At 41.0% G+C, this 18,182-nt stretch overlaps 1 protein-coding gene across 5 annotated transcripts in view; it reads right to left on the reverse strand.

Moving 5' to 3' along the window:
* Nucleotides 1–18,182, reverse strand: part of LOC122539947 (acid-sensing ion channel 2-like) — a 1,330,135-nt gene that overhangs the window by 149,696 nt on the left and 1,162,257 nt on the right. The gene's annotated exons all lie outside the window — the stretch shown is intronic.

Genomic DNA, 18,182 nt, shown 5'->3' on the forward strand with positions numbered 1-18,182 from the left:
GAGTTTTACAAGGGGACATAAATTTAAGGTGAAGGGTGGAAGGTATAGGGGAGATGTCAGGGGTGGGTTCTTTACCTAGAGAGTGGTGGGGGCATGGAATGCGCTGCCTGTGGGAGTGGTAGAGTCAGAATCATTGGTGACCTTTAAGTGGCAATTGGATAGGTACATGGATGGGTGCTTAAGCTAGGACAAATGTTCGGCACAACATCGTGGGCCGAAGGGCCTGTTCTGTGCTGTATTGTTCTATGTTCTATGTTCTATTTAATGGTCCTGGGAAGCGTTGCCAAAAATAGAGACCTAGGAGTGCAGGCTCATAATTCCTTGAAGGTAGAGTTACAAGTAGGCAGTGTAGAGGAGAATGCATTTGGTATGATTACTTTTATTGATCAGTGCACTGAGTATAGGAGTTGGGATGTCATGTTGTGGCTGTATAGGACATTGGTTAGGCCACTTTTGGTATACTACATTCAGTTCTGGTCACTCTCATTTAGGAAAGATGTTGTTAATCTTAAAAAAGGTTCAGGAAAGATTTATAAAGATGTTGCCGGGTTGGAGGGTTCGTGCTTTAATGAGAAACTGAATACGGTGGGGCTATTTTCCCTGGAGGGTCAGAAACTGAGAGGAAACTTCATATAGGTTTATGAAATCATGAGGAGCATGCATAGGGTGAATAACTAATGTCATTTTCCCAGGATAGGGGAGTTAAAAACTAGATGGCATAAGTTTAAGGTGACGGGGGAAGATTTAATAGGCGCCGAAAGGGCATCATTTTCATGTGTGTGTATGGAATGAGTTGCCAGAGAAGGTGCTGGAGGCTGGTACAATTACAATTAAAAGGCACCTAGATGAGTACATGAATGGAAGGGCTTAGAGGGATATGGGCCAGATACTGGCAAATGGGACGAGATTGGTTTAGGATATCTGGTTGGTGTGGGAGAATTGGACCGAAGGGTCTGTTTCCATGCTGTATAACTCTATGACTCTATTGTCAATGAAATCACTTCAAAGTCTATCTTCAAAAAACACAACTCCAAGTCATTTAACTTTTCAATATAAATTAATGGCATTATAAAAAAAATAGTTTAACTGAAGTTGCAAATTGAGTAAAGGTAGACAAATTGGCTAAAAAATTATACTGCAGGTAGCAGATGTAAAAATAACTTTGAATGTTCTGTTTTATGATTTGTATTATGACAACTAAGTAATAAATGGCATATTGAATTCAAATTATTCAGACACTTCATCTGATGAAAATTGTCAGCTGGAAAATGACCTTGTCTGTGTTGATGAAAGCTACATCTATTTAACACTAACCCAATTCCATGCAGAAATAAATCAAATGTTCTGGGTACTACCAGGCTGCAGAGACCCGCATGAGCGAAAATGCACCAAAGGTTGACAGGGTCTTTGGTTTAAAAAAGCAATCACAGCCCTTAGAGATGCTTATTAACCAATAAATTAGTAATCCTTTCGTAAAAATGCTCAGGCATTGAGTAGAAACAGAGAAACAGTCATTAGATTCTTTTATGTTAGAATATTTCAAGAAGTTTGAAATAGTTAGTTTGCACGAGCAAACTAAAATAAATACATTAAACTAAAGAGGAAAAAATAACCTGATGTCTTGTTGCTAAATTTGCTGAAGAGACAAAAATACATAGGGAAGTTAGTTGTGGAGAAGCCTAAGAGTCTGCAAAATAATATAGACAGATTATGTAAATGGACAAAAAAATGACAGATGCAGAATTAAGTGGAAAAATATCAACCTGGTCACATTGACAGGAAGAACCCGCAATGCAATATTGGCATTTATTTTGAGAAGACTTGAATGTAAAAGGAAGGGTGTACTTCTGAGGCTCGATAAGGCTATGTTCAGACCACATTTAGAGCATGATGCACAGTTTTGGGCCCTATATCTCAGGAAGGATGATTTGGCCCTAAAGGGGGTTCAGAAGAGGTTCATGAGAATGATCCCAGGAATGAACAGCTTAACATATGAGGAACGTTTGAGGACTCTGGGTCTATACTCGATGGGGTTTAGCAGGATGAGGGGGGATTTAATTGAGACATACAAAATACTGAATGGCCTGGACTGAGTAGATGTTAGGAAGATGTTTCCATTAGTAGGAGAGACTAGAACCTGAGGACACAATCTAAAAATAAACGGAAGACCTTTTAGAACAGAGAGAAGGAGAAACATTTGAGAGTTGGGGAATCTATGGAATTCATTGCCACAGAAAGCTGTGGAGGCCAGGTCATTGAGCATATTTAAGACAGGGATAGATAGGTTCTGGAGTATCAAAGGGTTCAAGGGTTACAGGGAGAGAGCGGGAGAATGGGACTGAGAAACTTATCAGTCATTATTGAATGTGGAGAAGACCCGATGGGCTGAATGGCCTAATTTCTGCTTCTATAACTTATGGTCTGATGGAAGAGCAGGAAAGCAGCATATCAGCTAAACAGAAAGAGACTGTAGAATGCTGCAGTACGGGGGTATCCAGGTGTCCTAGCAAATAAATCACAATAAGTTAACATGGAGCTACAATGAGTGATGAGAAGGCAAATGGATTTTGTTGCATATTGCAAGAGAAATTGAATATAGAAGGAAGTTTTGCTACATTTGCAAATATCAGTGAGACAACATGAGGAATACTGTGTACAGTTTGCTCTCTTTATTTCAGAAAAAATATAATTTCATTGGACATACTGCAGAGAAAGTTCACACAACGATTCCTGGGATGAAGTGATTATGTTTGAGGAAAGATTCGGTAGACTGAGTCTGCACCCATTGGAGTTTATAAGAATGGGTGGTGATCTTATTGAAATATGTAAGAACTGAAGGGTCTTGATGTGGCGGATATTGAAAAGGATGTTTGCCCTTGTGGGAGAGCTCAGGGACACCATTTTAAAAATATAGGAGATGGAGATCAGGCGAATTGTTTTTCCTCAGAGGGTCTTTAGATTTTGGAATTGTCTTCCTCAGATGGCAGTGGAGGTCACTTAATATTTTCAAGGCTGAGTTTGATAGATTTTTGACTGACAGGAGAATCAAAGGTGCTGGGAATAGACAAGAAAGTTAGGTCAGAATCAAGTCAGCCATAGATTTTCAAATGGCTCAAGGGTCCAAATAGCTGACTACTGCTGTTAATTTGTGTGTGTTTATCAAAGTGAGTGGGCAAATAGAGAAAACAGTGCTCTGATTTGCACGTTGAACACTCTCTAAGTCTGAATATTAATGAGTGGCAGTATTAAGGCATTTATCAAGCTAAAATTCACCCTTAATTGGCAACTCATGGCAATGATCAGCAGATGCACGCCTGATGCAGTGAATTGCTGCTTGGTTTGAGATAGGCTTTACCAGACTTCTTGGAGAAAGTGAGGACTGCAGACTCTGAAGATCAGAGTCAAGAGTGTAGTGCTGGAAAAGCACTGCTGGTCAGGCAGCATCTGAGGAGCAAGAAAATCAATGTTTCGGACATAAGCCCTTCCTGATGAAGGGTTTATAACTGAAATGTCGATTCTCTTACTCTTCAGATGCTGCCTGACCTGCTGTGCTTTTCCAGCACCATACTCTCGACTTTGGCAGACTTCTTGCGTGAATCTTCCACAAATCATATCATAGGGGATATTATTTAGACCCTTATAGGATTCTACCCAAATAAACTATGGGACAAGGACAGTTTAAGGCGATAAACTTACATTTTGAATTTACAGTGTTACAGAATGCCATGGAAAATCAATCACCAACAAGTACAAAAATCATTATTATTTAATCATTATTTTATAAATACTGTGCTTAATTTAGGGAATAGTACTTTTGTAATGGAGTCAACTCTAGGTTTGGTGGTAGCTCTCTTACCTCTGTATCCAATGCTAGCTGGTTCAAGCCCCACTCTAGGACCTGGGGCACACAGTCAGCACTGACACTGGCTGCAGTGCTGAGAGTGTGCTGTATTTTGACTGAAACTGAGGTCCTGATGGACATTAAAAACTCCTAAGGAAAAACAGGAGAATCGTACAAATATCTTGTCACCCAGGCATCAACCAATGTTACTAAAACTGATGCATTGATTGATTATTTAGTTCTGGAAGATCTAACAAATACAGTCACAGTTAAACCACAAAACGCATGTTAATATCCCTCTTATTAAATACTAACATCATGAAATTAACAACTGTTTCTCTGAAGGGAGTTGCTTGCACACAGTCTAACACATTGTGGTCAAATGTGGTAATTGGCAGGTTTCAAATTCTTCAATTCTCCTGTCTTAGTCCCAAACCCACTCACTTCTGCGAGACAAATACCCCTCCCATCTCCCAGAAACCATATCTCTGCTGTCACTATTTAAAGATAGCACTTTGGAAACTATGCATTGACTAAAGAAACTCATTAGTATGCTGCTGATGTTATTATCATGGGTCAGTTAGCACAGGGTAGTATGCAAATAGAAATTTCAATGCTTCATTTACTTCTTTAGCTTCTGGCTCATTTAATTTGCCTTTAGGGACTAAAACCTGAACAAGCTGGTACCTGAACCATGTTGTGTGTCTCATATAAGTGTTTCTGTTGTCAAGAAAAAGAGCCAGTATATCCGTTTCTCACAGGAAACCTGACAGAATAAACAACAGGCATCAGTTAATCCAAATATGAAGGCTTTGAGTTCTCTCTCTGGGCAGGTTGGTTTTTGACATTTATTGAGTGCCCCAGAGCAGAAGTAGGCCCTTTGGCTCACAATGTCTTTGCTGACCAACAAACACTAAAATAGGTTTACCTTCAAAGAAACAGATATAGCTTGATAGTAAGAGTGAAATGAATAATCCATTCTCCTTAATCATCCAGCGTTTATGCTCCTCTTCCTCTTTCCTGAGTAGGATTGCTATTAGCAACTAATCCCACCTCATGGGTCTCTTCTTTTATCAGCTTCTAGGAAAGCGCTGGGTGAGGGCAATGGGAATCATGGTGAGGGTGCAAAGCCTATCATAAGGCCATAAGACCATAAGACATAGGAGCGGAAGTAAGGCCATTCAGCCCATCGAGTCCACTCCGCCATTCAATCATGGCCGATGGGCATTTCAACTCCACTTACCCGCATTCTCCCCATAGCCCTTAATTCCTTGTGACATCAAGAATTTATCAATTTCTGCCTTGAAGACATTTAGCGTTCCAGCATCCACTGCACTCTGTGGCAATGAATTCCACAGGCCCACCACTCTCTGGCTGAAGAAATGTCTCCGTCGTATGTTAGACTTACCATTCCAGGGATCATCCATGTGAATCTCCGCTGGACATGCTCCAGTGCCAGTATGTCCTTCCTGAGGTGTGGGGACCAAAACTGGACACAGTACTCCAAATGGGGCCTAACCAGAGCTTTATAAAGTCTCAGTAGCACAACAGTGCTTTTATATTCCAACCCTCTTGAGATAATTGACAACATTGCGTTCGTTTTCTTAATCACGGACTCAACCTGCATGTTTACCTTTAGAGAATCCTCAACTAGCACTCCCAGATCCCGCTGTACTTTGGTGCCAGTTGGTCAGTGGTGGGCAAGGTGAAGGATGGCAACATCCCCATTTTATTGCGCCACTTAGGTGGGTAATTAAGAGCCTTTTTTCTGCTGCTTCTGGCATTTTATCAGCTGTGGGTTACTCAGTCGGTTGCGCAGTAGGCTCAGAGAAGGAGGCAAAACAAATGAGGCCCACAGAGAACCTCCAGTGGTGATTATTCCCTCCTTCTGCACTCAGTAGGGTTTGTAAGAGCCCTGCAACTCCACCTAGCTCCCAATTACCTTCCAAGGCAATGATTTCTGTGGCCATATCTCCAATTGTTAGGAAATCGTGGTGGTTGTAAACCAAAGGTTTAATACTGGAGGATAAGTCTCTGCATTTGGTTCATGGATCTGTTTTTGCTACATAGGTAGGAGACAATGAGAGGCCTTTTCATTCACACAACCAGTAATTCTTCTGGCTGAATGGAAGCTGCTGCCACTGAAAGAATAATATATTTTCAAATTTTGTGTCGTCTCCCAGGTTCTTGACAATCTAAAGGACAATGTTGGGGTGTTTCCATAACACCTGATAGCCTTGAAGTTGCAATTTTGTGAACACCTGAATGTTTGAAACTTTGAATGTAAAATGTAGGCAATCAATATGTAAAGTGTAGGCAAAATTAGAATTGTTCCAACACAAGTACTCATTCACACCATCATGTCTATGCTTGCTCCCCAAATGAGCACAAGGAGGAAACTGAAGACAAATAAATACTTTCATTTATATAACGCTTTTCAAATCAACAGGAAGCCCTAAGGCATTTACAGTCAATGTAGTAAATTTAAAGTGTAGTCACTATCGTAATGTAGAAAACACACAGCAAGGTCCAGAAATGAAATAATATCCAAACAACCTGTTTTACTGATGTAGGCTTAGTTTGAAGCTTTGCCCAGAAAGTGGCGAGGTCTGCTCTGTTCCCCTTTAAAATGGTGCACCAAGATCTTTTTCGTCCACCTGAGACAGCAGGCAAGACCATAGTTTAGATTAGAGTAGATTCCCTACAGTATGGAAACAGGTCCTTTCACCCAACAAGTCTACACCAATCCTCTGAAGAGTAACCCACCCAGACCCATTCCACTACCCTATATTTACCCTGACTAATGCACCTAACACTATGGGGATTTAACATGGCCAATTCATCTGACCTGCAAATCTTTTGGATTGTGGGAGCACGCAGAGGAAACCCATGCATACACAGGGAGAATGTGCAAACTCCACACAGACAGTCACCCAAGTCGGGAATTGAAACCGGGTCCCTGGCACTGCAAGGCAGCAGTACTAACCACTGAGCTACTGTGCCGCCCAAATGGAAGGTGGTGTAAGATGTTAGGATGCACTTTAATTTAATGGTAAAAGTTAAGTCAATTATAATTATAGACAGATTTTGAGAAGGTCATATTAAAACATTACTTGTACTGATTAGTTAGCACACACATTCCAAGTACAAATACGTTTCCATAAGTTTTACAAAATAACATTTGTCCGAGTGACATCTCTGCTTATTGTATTCTGCTTCATTCTTTAACATACCAATCACTTGGTAAGATTATCCTTCTTGTAACAGCTTATCTCTCTTCCTTTATCAATTCCATAGGACTTTATGTAGATAATCAGCACTAATAAACAATTTATGTATCTGCTTAGAGTATGTAGTGCCACTTTCTACTAATTTACTGCGATCCCAAATGTCTCAGCTGATATATCTAAAACAAATAAAATAACCTCAAGACTACTAACTCACAACAGATATACACAGGCCTATTACAAATGTTCTAAGTCATAAAACTAAACCACTAAAGATACAACTATGTCCTTGTGTAAAGGTCTTTTACCTTAAAACATTCTCACGTCTGGGTTTGTTTAAGTTTACATTAGCCTGAACCATAAAACAGTAATCAAATCACGAAACCATGGCCTTATTTTGGACCTAGGCCATGTGGCTTTCTTCCATTGAGAAACACTTTTGTAACTAACCACAATTAATAGAATATAATTTAATACCTCACTTGCTTAATCAAGTCAAAATTATTCACTGTTGAAAAATAACTGATCTCACAGTAGTACCTCTGGCAGACCAGTGTTCCCTCAATGCACAACTGAACAATCAGACAAGAGCCAGTCCCAGTTCCTAGACCGAGAAGTTAATCCACAAGATTGCTGGAGAGAGTGTGATTTGACTTGAATGTAATTTGATACAAACACAAAACATAAACAGAAAAATAGATGGTTATATTGTTGCCGTCATACTGCTTCACTGGCAAGTTTGGTCAAGAACGCCACAGGCCAGATTCTCTATATTGGGCTGAAAACATTTGGCCAGTTTTTGGAACCACACTGCTCACCGTGACTTCATATGGTTGACCACATTTATCTCACTGATCCCTTTAGTGCAGCAGAACTTTGTGCAGATATGTCCCCATTTTCATTACAGTTTCTAAAGTTTTGCTCTCTCAATTTACACGATAGTTTCTTTTGTATTTTGTCACATGCATTGGTTTTTGTTGTCCTCTTCGCCATGCTCGGTGATCTGGTTAGCATTAATTTTCCAAGACTATCATATTTGCCAGGTCAATGTCATCTGCAGAACACCATGGAGGATAAATTTAGCTTCCACCAGAAGTGTGAGAGTTGGTGGTGCAGATGCCTCAATTGCAATGCTCACGTCTGCATTAGCTTCAAAGCAACTTTTCCTCAGGTCTCACTCCCAGGATACTAGCAAACTGCAAGCCTCGAGTTGCCAACCCTTCATGATTGCTCTGAAATCTTTTACAGAATTAAAGACTCATCTTGTTGACACTGATACAATCGCATGGACATCAAAAACGAATCCTGCTTTTTGTTTCCATTTTCGTTGAGCTCATTCATTAGTTATAGAATACTTGAGATGGAGGAGAAAACATTCTCTGACTGGCAGCGGGAGATTATGTGGTGAAATCTCTGGGAATGTGACTGACCAGGATTGGCAATCTTATGCCAGCAGTAAAGTATCACTGTGTTATGGATCACTAGCTTTGCACGGGGCAGTACTGGACCACTCCAAAGCCCGTGACAACACGAGGGGACAAAAAAAGGGTAAACAAACTGTGAGAGAGTGAGTCTTGATTGCCATTGGTGTGCACCATTCTTATGAAATTCTCACGGAATAGTTTCCTCATCAGTTCCAAAGAATCTCCGGTTCGAGGTTTACCCCTTCACCCCCTTCCTTGTGGACAGAAATGGAGTGTAAATGGAAGGCGATATTGGATTGGTGGGAGGGCTGATGTGACAGTCACCTGGTATTTTGCCAGTGGAGTAGGTGTTAAGTAGTAGGTGTCTACCTTTGGGCCAATTGAGACCCTAACATGGTCAATTATTGACTCTTTAAAGGTTTCCAGGTTTTATTCTGGGTTAGGGTTAGACATAAGTGCTATAAGGAGGACACATGCTAACAGAAAATCTGTACTCAGCTTGAACTGGAACAACAACTCACTGTACCTCCTCTCACTGTCCTCAGTCCTCCTCTCACAAGCAAGAAAGGTCTCCCTGTTTTCCAGTGCTACCTCGATGAGGTAGAAACTAGCTATGAAATTTATTGATGAGGCATACTCCCACACAGAAACAAAAGGAATACATCAAACAGCAAACCATTCCCACTTTACACAATCTCACAAAATGTTCACAGCATTTTCTCCATTGTTTAATTCGTTGAACACCAATGTCTCTTGAAAGAATAAGCAGGTGCACAGGAACACTGTCATCTCTAAGCTCTCAGACAAATCATGTGTCACCGTAATGTGGATATTTTAGACTGTTACTTTGTTGATGCTAGATCAAAATCCTTATTAAGCTGTACAGTGGGCTCCTGATTTAATGTATAACGGATAGCAAAGCTTTTTCCTTGGTCATAACATTCAGACAAAGATGATGCCTCTTTAAGCCTAGGCTGCATCAGCTAGTTGGAGTCAGTCAGCCCTAGTGATTCTATTCTGGTGGTGTGTGAATGTTGATTTATTCAAAGTCTGCATTATCCTCTCCCTGCAGGCAAATGCAGTACAATTACCTCACAAATGCCTGGCAAAACGCTGATGTAGTCATTTGAATGAACGAATGAAATAATTCAAATTACTCACAGAAAACATAACATACAAGAGAAAACACCTCCTCGTTCATAAACTCCCAGGAACCCATCCTGTAAATTATTGAAAGTAGCCAGCAAATGCAATTAGATAACCTTTCTTCTAATGAAGATAAAACGGTTTTGTACTTTGCTGCTTTAATTTCAGATTGGTCATCACCTTCTATTTGAAAATAATTTGAGAAGGGAGAAAGCCATCACGATAAAAAAAGAGCTGAAAATCAGAGGGATAAAGCATAGTCATCACGACAAGGTTCTTGGAATTCTTTGGGGAAGTAATTTGTTTCATTGTTGAGCACAATCCGGCACAATTCTAACCTTGAGTTTTCTGAAAGTACTTGATGAAGTGTCTTATGTGAGGCTTTAAATGCTAAATGGTTTCAAATGATATTATTGGATTGAAAGCTGAAATTAATACAAATGGAATCAACACAATATCTTTGACCAAGGCAGAAGGATTCTGTTTTGGACCATTGTTAACATGATTAATATCCAAAATGTGCAGTATTATAAAAATGCCAAGCATAAAAGTGTACAGTTAATAATGACAGTAATAGTGATTGATAGTGTTCGAAGGGATGCGAATAAATTAACTGGATTAACTAAGGAAAGACATATGTTTCCAAGGTGTATGATTACTCACAGTGAAAGCATACAGTCAATGAAATGTTGCTGTCAAGAACAATGAAGAAATGCATTGCAAAAACACTTGATTTTTAATTTTTTTTCTTTTACCCCCACACAACCGCCTAACTGTGGTAGTGCTTACATTTTCCCCAGCACCCGTGTGTGTGTGCAGGTGTGAGACACAGTGAAAGACAACAGGTGTATGAATCCTTATTCAATTTTCACCACCCCCGGGAGAAAGGAACCACCAGGGTGGCCAGTGACAAGCAGTGCCCTTCACATCAGCGGGCAATGCTGAATGATCAAAAAAGTGAAGGGGAGGGCAGGGATTAAATCAAAATAGAGTTGGAGGGTGAAATAAAACACTCCACTCCCTGTCGCGCCCAGCTCTCCCTGAACGGCTCAAGGGTGTTGGTAGATACCGCGTGCTCCTTCTCCAGAGATACCCGGGCTTGGACATAGCTGCGGAAGAGGGGCAGGCAATTGGCCATAACCATGCCCTCCATGGCCTGCTGCCTGGACCTGTTTATGGTCAAGGACACTTGATGGCGAAGCCAATGGAAATGGCTCAATAGATTATTTTAATATGGAAAATTTGTAAATGGGATTCTCTTATAATATATGGTGGTGTGTTGATTACATGTATGTTGAGGAAGATGAGCCTAAACACCTCCCCTGAATGACCTCTGCACTGCCGACTCACCTACGCAGGACACCTCACCCCATCTCTCTCCTCCCCCCCAGCCCCCCGCACAAGCACTAACAGCTGTGCCAACGTTTTCATTTCACTTAATCACTCCATTTCTCTCATTCCAGGAGAAATCAGACCACAAGAGGGCAGAAAGAGCCACGACCACTGGTGAAGTGCCTGGCATTTGCCTTGTTTCCACCAGTAAGTAGGATCCTGAGTTTGACTGCCCCAAAGGTCGAGGTGACAGTTCCCAAGTCCCTGGGCTGATATCAAAGGCTGTCTTAGACTTGTTCTGCAGGGACCCCTGATGGAAGGTTGTTTGCCTTGACCCGACTGAGGACTATTCCCACTGGACTTTGAGACACAGCCAATTGCTTGAATCACAAAGCAATGTGTGTGCCATGTACGCTCCTGTCACCTGGTGCAGGTGTAAGATTGATATAGCGTGGTCCATATAGGAGAATATCCACCCATCCAGTTAGGTCTGGCTGACAGGGCAAAGCACTAAAAATCGAAGCAAGGTAGGGATGCTGTGAGCATTGAGGTAGACGCAAACTGAGTAAGCTCTAAGAGAGCAAACAAGCAACCCGCCCGAGGTGTACCCTGGTTCAATCCATCAGATTGATGCCTGTCCTGGCATGCAACGTGTCCGGGTAGCAGCATTGCAATGAAAGGTGCTGGTGCATTCTAAAGTGCCGAAGGTTATTGTAAATGGATCAAAGATGTATCTTAATGGTGCGGAGAGGCTGGCATGTGTCAGATTCCAGCATCCATGAACATAGGGTGTATGCGACCACTGCCTGTGGAGTATGTTCTGAGACAATGGTGGCTAAGATGGAGGACAAGAGAAGCAAGCAGGGAGCTGGAGTTGCCAGGTACCTGGGCAGATTTTCAGGGAGGGAAGTTTTAGCGTCCAGTGGGTGGTAGAATAGGAAAGTGCATAATGAGTGATAAATAGCGACAGTCCCTGTTAACAGGCCTCAAGCTACTCATTACCAAGAATCCAGTCCTGTTGTCTGGAACTTAGTTGGAAAATGTAACTTGTCGCTCCCAACATCACGAAAGGGCTTGCTGAACATCTTGCACAATTCTCTCTGATTTCTTGCCATAGCCCTCATAGTTCAGAGCCTCGTGCTCCTTGTTTGCATGTTCATTTGTAGACACCACAGTTATTGAAATGAACCCCTTCAAAATATGGATATGAAGAGTTCGAGGTTTAAGTTTCAGCTGCAAATTGTGCTCTGGTGCAGAACACACATACACAGTAAGTATTCAGCATACAACAGCATGATGAAATGGAAGCCAGAGTGAAATACATATATTCCTCAAATAACAAGTTTAATGTATTGCTTGTATTATCTTTGTAAAGCTGACGATGAGTTTGAACTTTTTCCATCATGAAGCCATGGCATCAAGATGACTGAGACTACTGACATGGTCACCTCTGTAAATTAGCTGTGTGAATAATGCTGTGTTCAAGAGCAAGTCTCTGGTGCTATGCCTCAAGGGATGGCCATGACAAATGATCATACTCTCAGACTACTAGTGGATGTACTGTACTTTTAATTACAACATGGGATTTTAAAAAAAACACACATACAACCAAAAGATGACCGTTGATGTAGGTTAAATAGCTGTCTGGCAAAGCCTTGCGAGGAATGATGAAATCTGCAAAATGATGCCAAGGGAACTTCAAACAGCAGCCCTTCTGTTGGAAGAGATACAATTCAAATCGAATTAAATTGTGATCTCTTGTGGTTACAGAGATAACGTGGGGCTTGACTCCTCCTCACAAAAGAAAGCCTCCTCCTGAGGATTATGTCCCGGACTGTAGACATTTGTGTGTTTCACATTTCCAGGAATACACAAAATGTATGTTTAAAACCAACGGCAAATTCTTGTCTGTGCATGTTACTGAGTTTATGTGCTCATCCGGACTAATGTGCTGTGGTTCTCACAGCTTGCTGGAAATCGTTAGACCTCCCTGCACTCTCACTCTGAATGCTAGAGGCTAGGTAAGCTAGCCCGATTAACGTTACAGAAGAAGCAGGACAAAGGCTGTCAGCTAGCTTTCAAAGCTAAAAATCTTGAAACTGACTGCTTACCCACCAATGTCAGAGTTACTGGTATCATCCAGCTTACTGGCTGCAATGTTCCAGCATCTACTATTCAGGGAACCTAGAGTCTGATTCAGTTATCTTTTTAGAATTTGAATTAGAATTAGCTTCATTGTCACATAATTACAGAGAAAAGTTTACAAACTGCTACTTCCAGTGCCAACTTGGGCACTAAGGCACCCAGATACAGATTCTTAAAATAGAAAATTTGAAAAATCAAGGAATAATAAGTCCAGCATTAGGTACAAGAAAATAGGAGTAAATGAGATAAAAAAAAATAAAAAGTTCAGAATTACAGTTGTTCCACACCAGTCTGCACTGGCACCTGGCAAGCCTCATCTCTAGGCTGTGCTGAGCATTGCAACTTGCCTGGTTACCACACTTCCGGTCCATGATGGGGCCCTGCCTCCGATCTGTGATGGGGACTCAACATCTGAGGAGAGTTGAAAGGGAAAAAGAAGAAAAGACAAGGAAAAAAGAAAAGAAAGGAAAAATACAATGGATGAAGTGGACAAGCTCTGACATGGAAGCCCGACTCAGCCACCATTTTAACTATTATCTCTTCACTCAATTCGCACTTGTAATCTGCTTATATGTGTGTCACATTTTATGAATTTTTCTCACAATTGCTAACAAATAATTCAGGAGAAAGTGGGGATTGCAGATGCTGGAGATCAGAGTCGAAAAGTGTGGCACTCGAAAAATGCAGCAGGTCAAGCAACATCCGAGGAGTAGGGGGGTCGACATTTCAGGCATAAGCCCTCCATCAGCAATGTCCAAAACGTGAACTCACCTGCTCCTCAGATGCTGCCTGGCCTGCTGTGCTTTTTCAGTGCCACACTTTTCGACAACTAACAAATAATTCATCCTAATCGGGAAAGCCTGATTAATATGGCTCATTTTAAAAAATACAGACATTTGTATTGAGAAAAGGAATTCACCAGGGGAAGGATCCTTTTTAAATTAATCTTGTTGTGACCTATGAAGAGAGGGATTGAGAAATGAATGAGAGACAGTTGATCCCTCATCACCTGGGAGTATAATCTTTCAGAATTATAATGAATTGGGACCGTGCCTGGGGATCAATCATAATAAGATGGATCAGTACACATTATCTGCTAGGTCTCTTTTCCATAATTATTAATGTAGATGGATTTGTTCCTCCAAAGATTATTCCAACAACTCTTCAAAATTCCTGCTGCAGCATTGAATTCTACCCTTAACCTGTGAGCATCAAATCCCATTACCATGAGATACTGAAGAATAAGCTTGGAAGAATAAGTGCTTTCTATGATCTGACAGATTATTAAATGAATCCTTTTACCCAACTGAATAAGTCACTGAGTTGCTTCAATACTCTTTTCAGAGAAGAGATGATGGTGCAGCAGTAATGTCAGTGTACTCACGGTCGAGAGCCGTGACAGGCTAAAGCTCTATGATGGGTTCAAATTCTACTGTAGCATCAGTGGAATTTAAGTTCAATTAATGGAAATTTGGAATTGAATATTATTCTCAGCAGATAGTTGATTCTTGTAAAGAAAACTCAAATGTTTTGCAAACGTCCTTTTTATCTGGTCTTGCACATGTCTGACTCAAGACTCACAGTAATATGGTTTACTTTTAGTGGGCTCTGAAATTACCTAACAAGCTCCTCATTTTTGTTTTAAGTAATGGGCAACAAATTCTCACCTTGCAAGGTGCGAGTATGGATAGAAGATTGGCTGTCTGGCAGAAAGCAGAGAGGGGGGGTAAAAGGTCTTCCTCTGAATGGCCGCTGGTGACAAGTGGTGTTCTGCAAGGCTCAGTGTTGGGACCACAACTTTTCACTTTATATATTAATGACCCAGATGATGGAACTGAGGGCATTCTAGCTACTTTTGCAGATGATGCAAAGATAGGTGGATGGACAGGTAGTACTTGGGTTTAGATCAAAGTGGTGCTGGAAAAGCACAGCAGGTCAGGCAGCCTGCTGTGCTTTTCCAGCACAACTCTGATCTAAACTCTGGACAGGTAGTACTGTGCAGGCGGGGAGGCTGCAGAAGGATGTGGACAGTTTAGGAGAGTGGGCAAAGAAGCCATAGATGGAGTACAATGTGGGAAAGTGTGAGGTCATGCACTTTGGTAAGAAGAATAAAGGCATGGACTATTTTCTAAATGGGGAGAAAATTTAGAAGTCTGAAGTGCAAAGAGAATTGAGAGTTCTAGTCCAGGATTCTGTCATGACAAACTTGCAGTTTGAGTCAGAAGTTAGGAAGGCAAAATGCAATGTCGACATTAACTTTCAGAGGTCTTGAATATAAAAGCATGGAATGTACTTCTGAGGCTGTATAAGACCCCATTTGGAGCATTGTGCGCAGTTTTGGGCCCCATATCTCAGGAAGGATGTACTGGCACCGGAGCAGGCTCAGAGGAGGTTCACGAGAATGGTCCCAAGAATGAAAAGTTTAACATATGAGGAACGTTTGAGGACTCCGGGTCTATACCTGATGGAGTTTAGAAGGATAAGGGGGGATCTAATTGAAACTTGCAGAATACTGAATGGTCTGGACAGAGTGGACATTGGGAAGATGTTTCCATTGGCAGGAGAGACTTGGATCCGAGGGCACAGCCTTTGAGTAAAGGGAAGACCTTTTAGAATGCAGATAAGGAGAAACTTCTTCAGCCAGAAAGTGGTGAATCTACAGACTTCACAGCCACAGAAGGCTGTGGAGGTCAGGTTATTGAGTATGTTTAAGATGGAGAGACATAGATTCTTGATTGTTAAGGGAATCAAAGATTATTGGGAGAACGGGGGAGAATGGGATTGAGAAACTTATCAGGCATGATTAAATGGTGGAGCAGACTCGATGGGCTGAAGGGCCTAATTTCTGCTTCTGTGTCTTATGGTCTTGTGATGATGAAAAACCATAAAGAATAAAAAAAATTGGCCTGCCTGTACCAAATTCATCCAGCTGTTTTCAGGAAGAATATATATTATGTCTTCGAATAGCAACATCAATATATACAAAAATACATAACACAGAGGAAAATATTATCATGTGTGCCATAAGTCTGTCACATAATGCACACTCGCTCCTGTTTTGACTGTAAATAGGTGTATCAATTTGATCCCTTTTATTCTTGTGTTTGCTTCGCAGATACATTATCTTGCTTCGGTGCTGTTTGTTTTGTTCCACTGTCTCCTTATAATTTGTTTAGATAGAAAACGTTACTGGACAGATAGGTGGACACCAATGAAATGGGTAGCAGAGAGATAACGAGAGAGTAGAATAATGATCTATATTAAGTAGATGAATGAATAAATTATTCATAACTATAAATACAAGGAACACGCAGGGAAAAAAATACTGCAAAGCTACGAATAAAATTCAGCCCTCTCCAGATTGTACTCAGTGCATGCAATCTCCCAACACTAAAGTCAATGCTAATTTTGATATATCTTCATAGAAACATGACAATATAAAGGGAAGAGCGTCGTATATTTATTTAGCAATTTTCATGAATGTAGGATGTACCAAAGTACCCTTTATATTCAATGAAGTGGTTCATGAATCAGTCCCTGTTGAACGTAAAAAAAATGATAGCCAATTTACACACCACATGCACGCATAAACAATGCGATAATGAAGGCAGATCGTTCTGTTTCAGTGAAATTTATTAAGGAGTAAAAAGTGTAAAGTCACCATAGACTTATCAGATCATAGGGATGACTGGTGTTGGTTTAAACCGAGGGTCATTATACCCCAGGCAAGGGAGAAGTTAAGAAGGAAAGTCTGTCCTGGTAACCTCAGCTGGTGCAAGAATTGATCTTGCGCTGCTGATGTTACTCTGCAAATTAGCCAATGTGATCTAACCAACCCGACATTAAAGTCTCAATATTGGTCAGGATACCAAGGATCACTTGCAATCTCTGAACCAGACTTCTAGTTGCTCCAGAGATGTGTCATAACATATCTAAACAGGTTGACTAAAAGTATTGACCATGGATCTCTCTCGGTCCTTCTGTGAAATAGTGCTGAGGCATTTTTAAGAATATTCTCTTGCAGTTACAGACATGACTAAACAGCTCATCCAAAAGTTAGCACCTCTGACAATGCAGCATTGTACTAATGTGTGTGATGCTCCGATAGGTGCTAATATTCAGTGACATAGCCAAAGCTTCCTTTGGAGACTGACATTAATTCAAATGTGATCAGATATCCAGAATGGGAACATGCAAACTATTAGAGGACAATATAGGTGGCTCTTCCCATTCCATCCAAGTAATCAGAAGCCATTTGATTTCATGTCAGCTTCCAAGGAAAGCTTTGATAAATCACTGAACACATGGCCAAATCAAATACCTGATAGTCTTTGCAGCTGAAAATTAAGGAGAAAGGAGACAGCAGATTACAAACTGCTTGACTGCTATTTCTGCCTAAGAAGTGATGGCACATGTAAAGCGGATATGCATCCAGTCAATATCAAAGATGAATCAATCAGGCAATGTCTTGTAACACATAAAATAGTCAAGCTTCACAGACACCACAGGATTCCTTCTGGAATACCACCACAGCGGATGCAAGTGATTTTGGAACAAGATCATCCTTCTCCTCTGTCCTCCCCGTACCCCTTATATTTACTTTCAAATCCATGAAAATCTGGGAAGAATATAAAAAATCAGCCATACAAGTAGAAGAGGGTGATACTGCTTCTACGAAGCTGAGAAGAATAACTGTGTTCAAAATCACACAACACCAGGTTATAGTCCAACAGATTTATTTGGAAGCACTGGCTTTCAGAGCACTGCTCCTTCAGATACCTGTGAAGGAGCAACACTCCGAAAGCTAGTGCTTCCAAATAAACCTGTTGAACTATAACGCAGTGCTGTGTGATTTTTAATGTTGTCCACCCCAGTTCAACACCGGCTCCTCCACATCGAGAATATCTGAGATCTCTCTGGACAAAGAAAAAGAATGAAACTTAGGCTCTGTGCTTATCACCCAGATGTGTTGGCTGTTTGCTATCTTAGCTGCAAAATGTAACTTGTGAGTGCAAACTGACAGCAAACCCACGCCACTTTTATAAAACAAAATCTGATGATGAAGTC

Source organism: Chiloscyllium plagiosum, chromosome 33 (assembly GCF_004010195.1).
Source record: "Chiloscyllium plagiosum isolate BGI_BamShark_2017 chromosome 33, ASM401019v2, whole genome shotgun sequence".
Taxonomy (NCBI): domain Eukaryota; kingdom Metazoa; phylum Chordata; class Chondrichthyes; order Orectolobiformes; family Hemiscylliidae; genus Chiloscyllium; species Chiloscyllium plagiosum.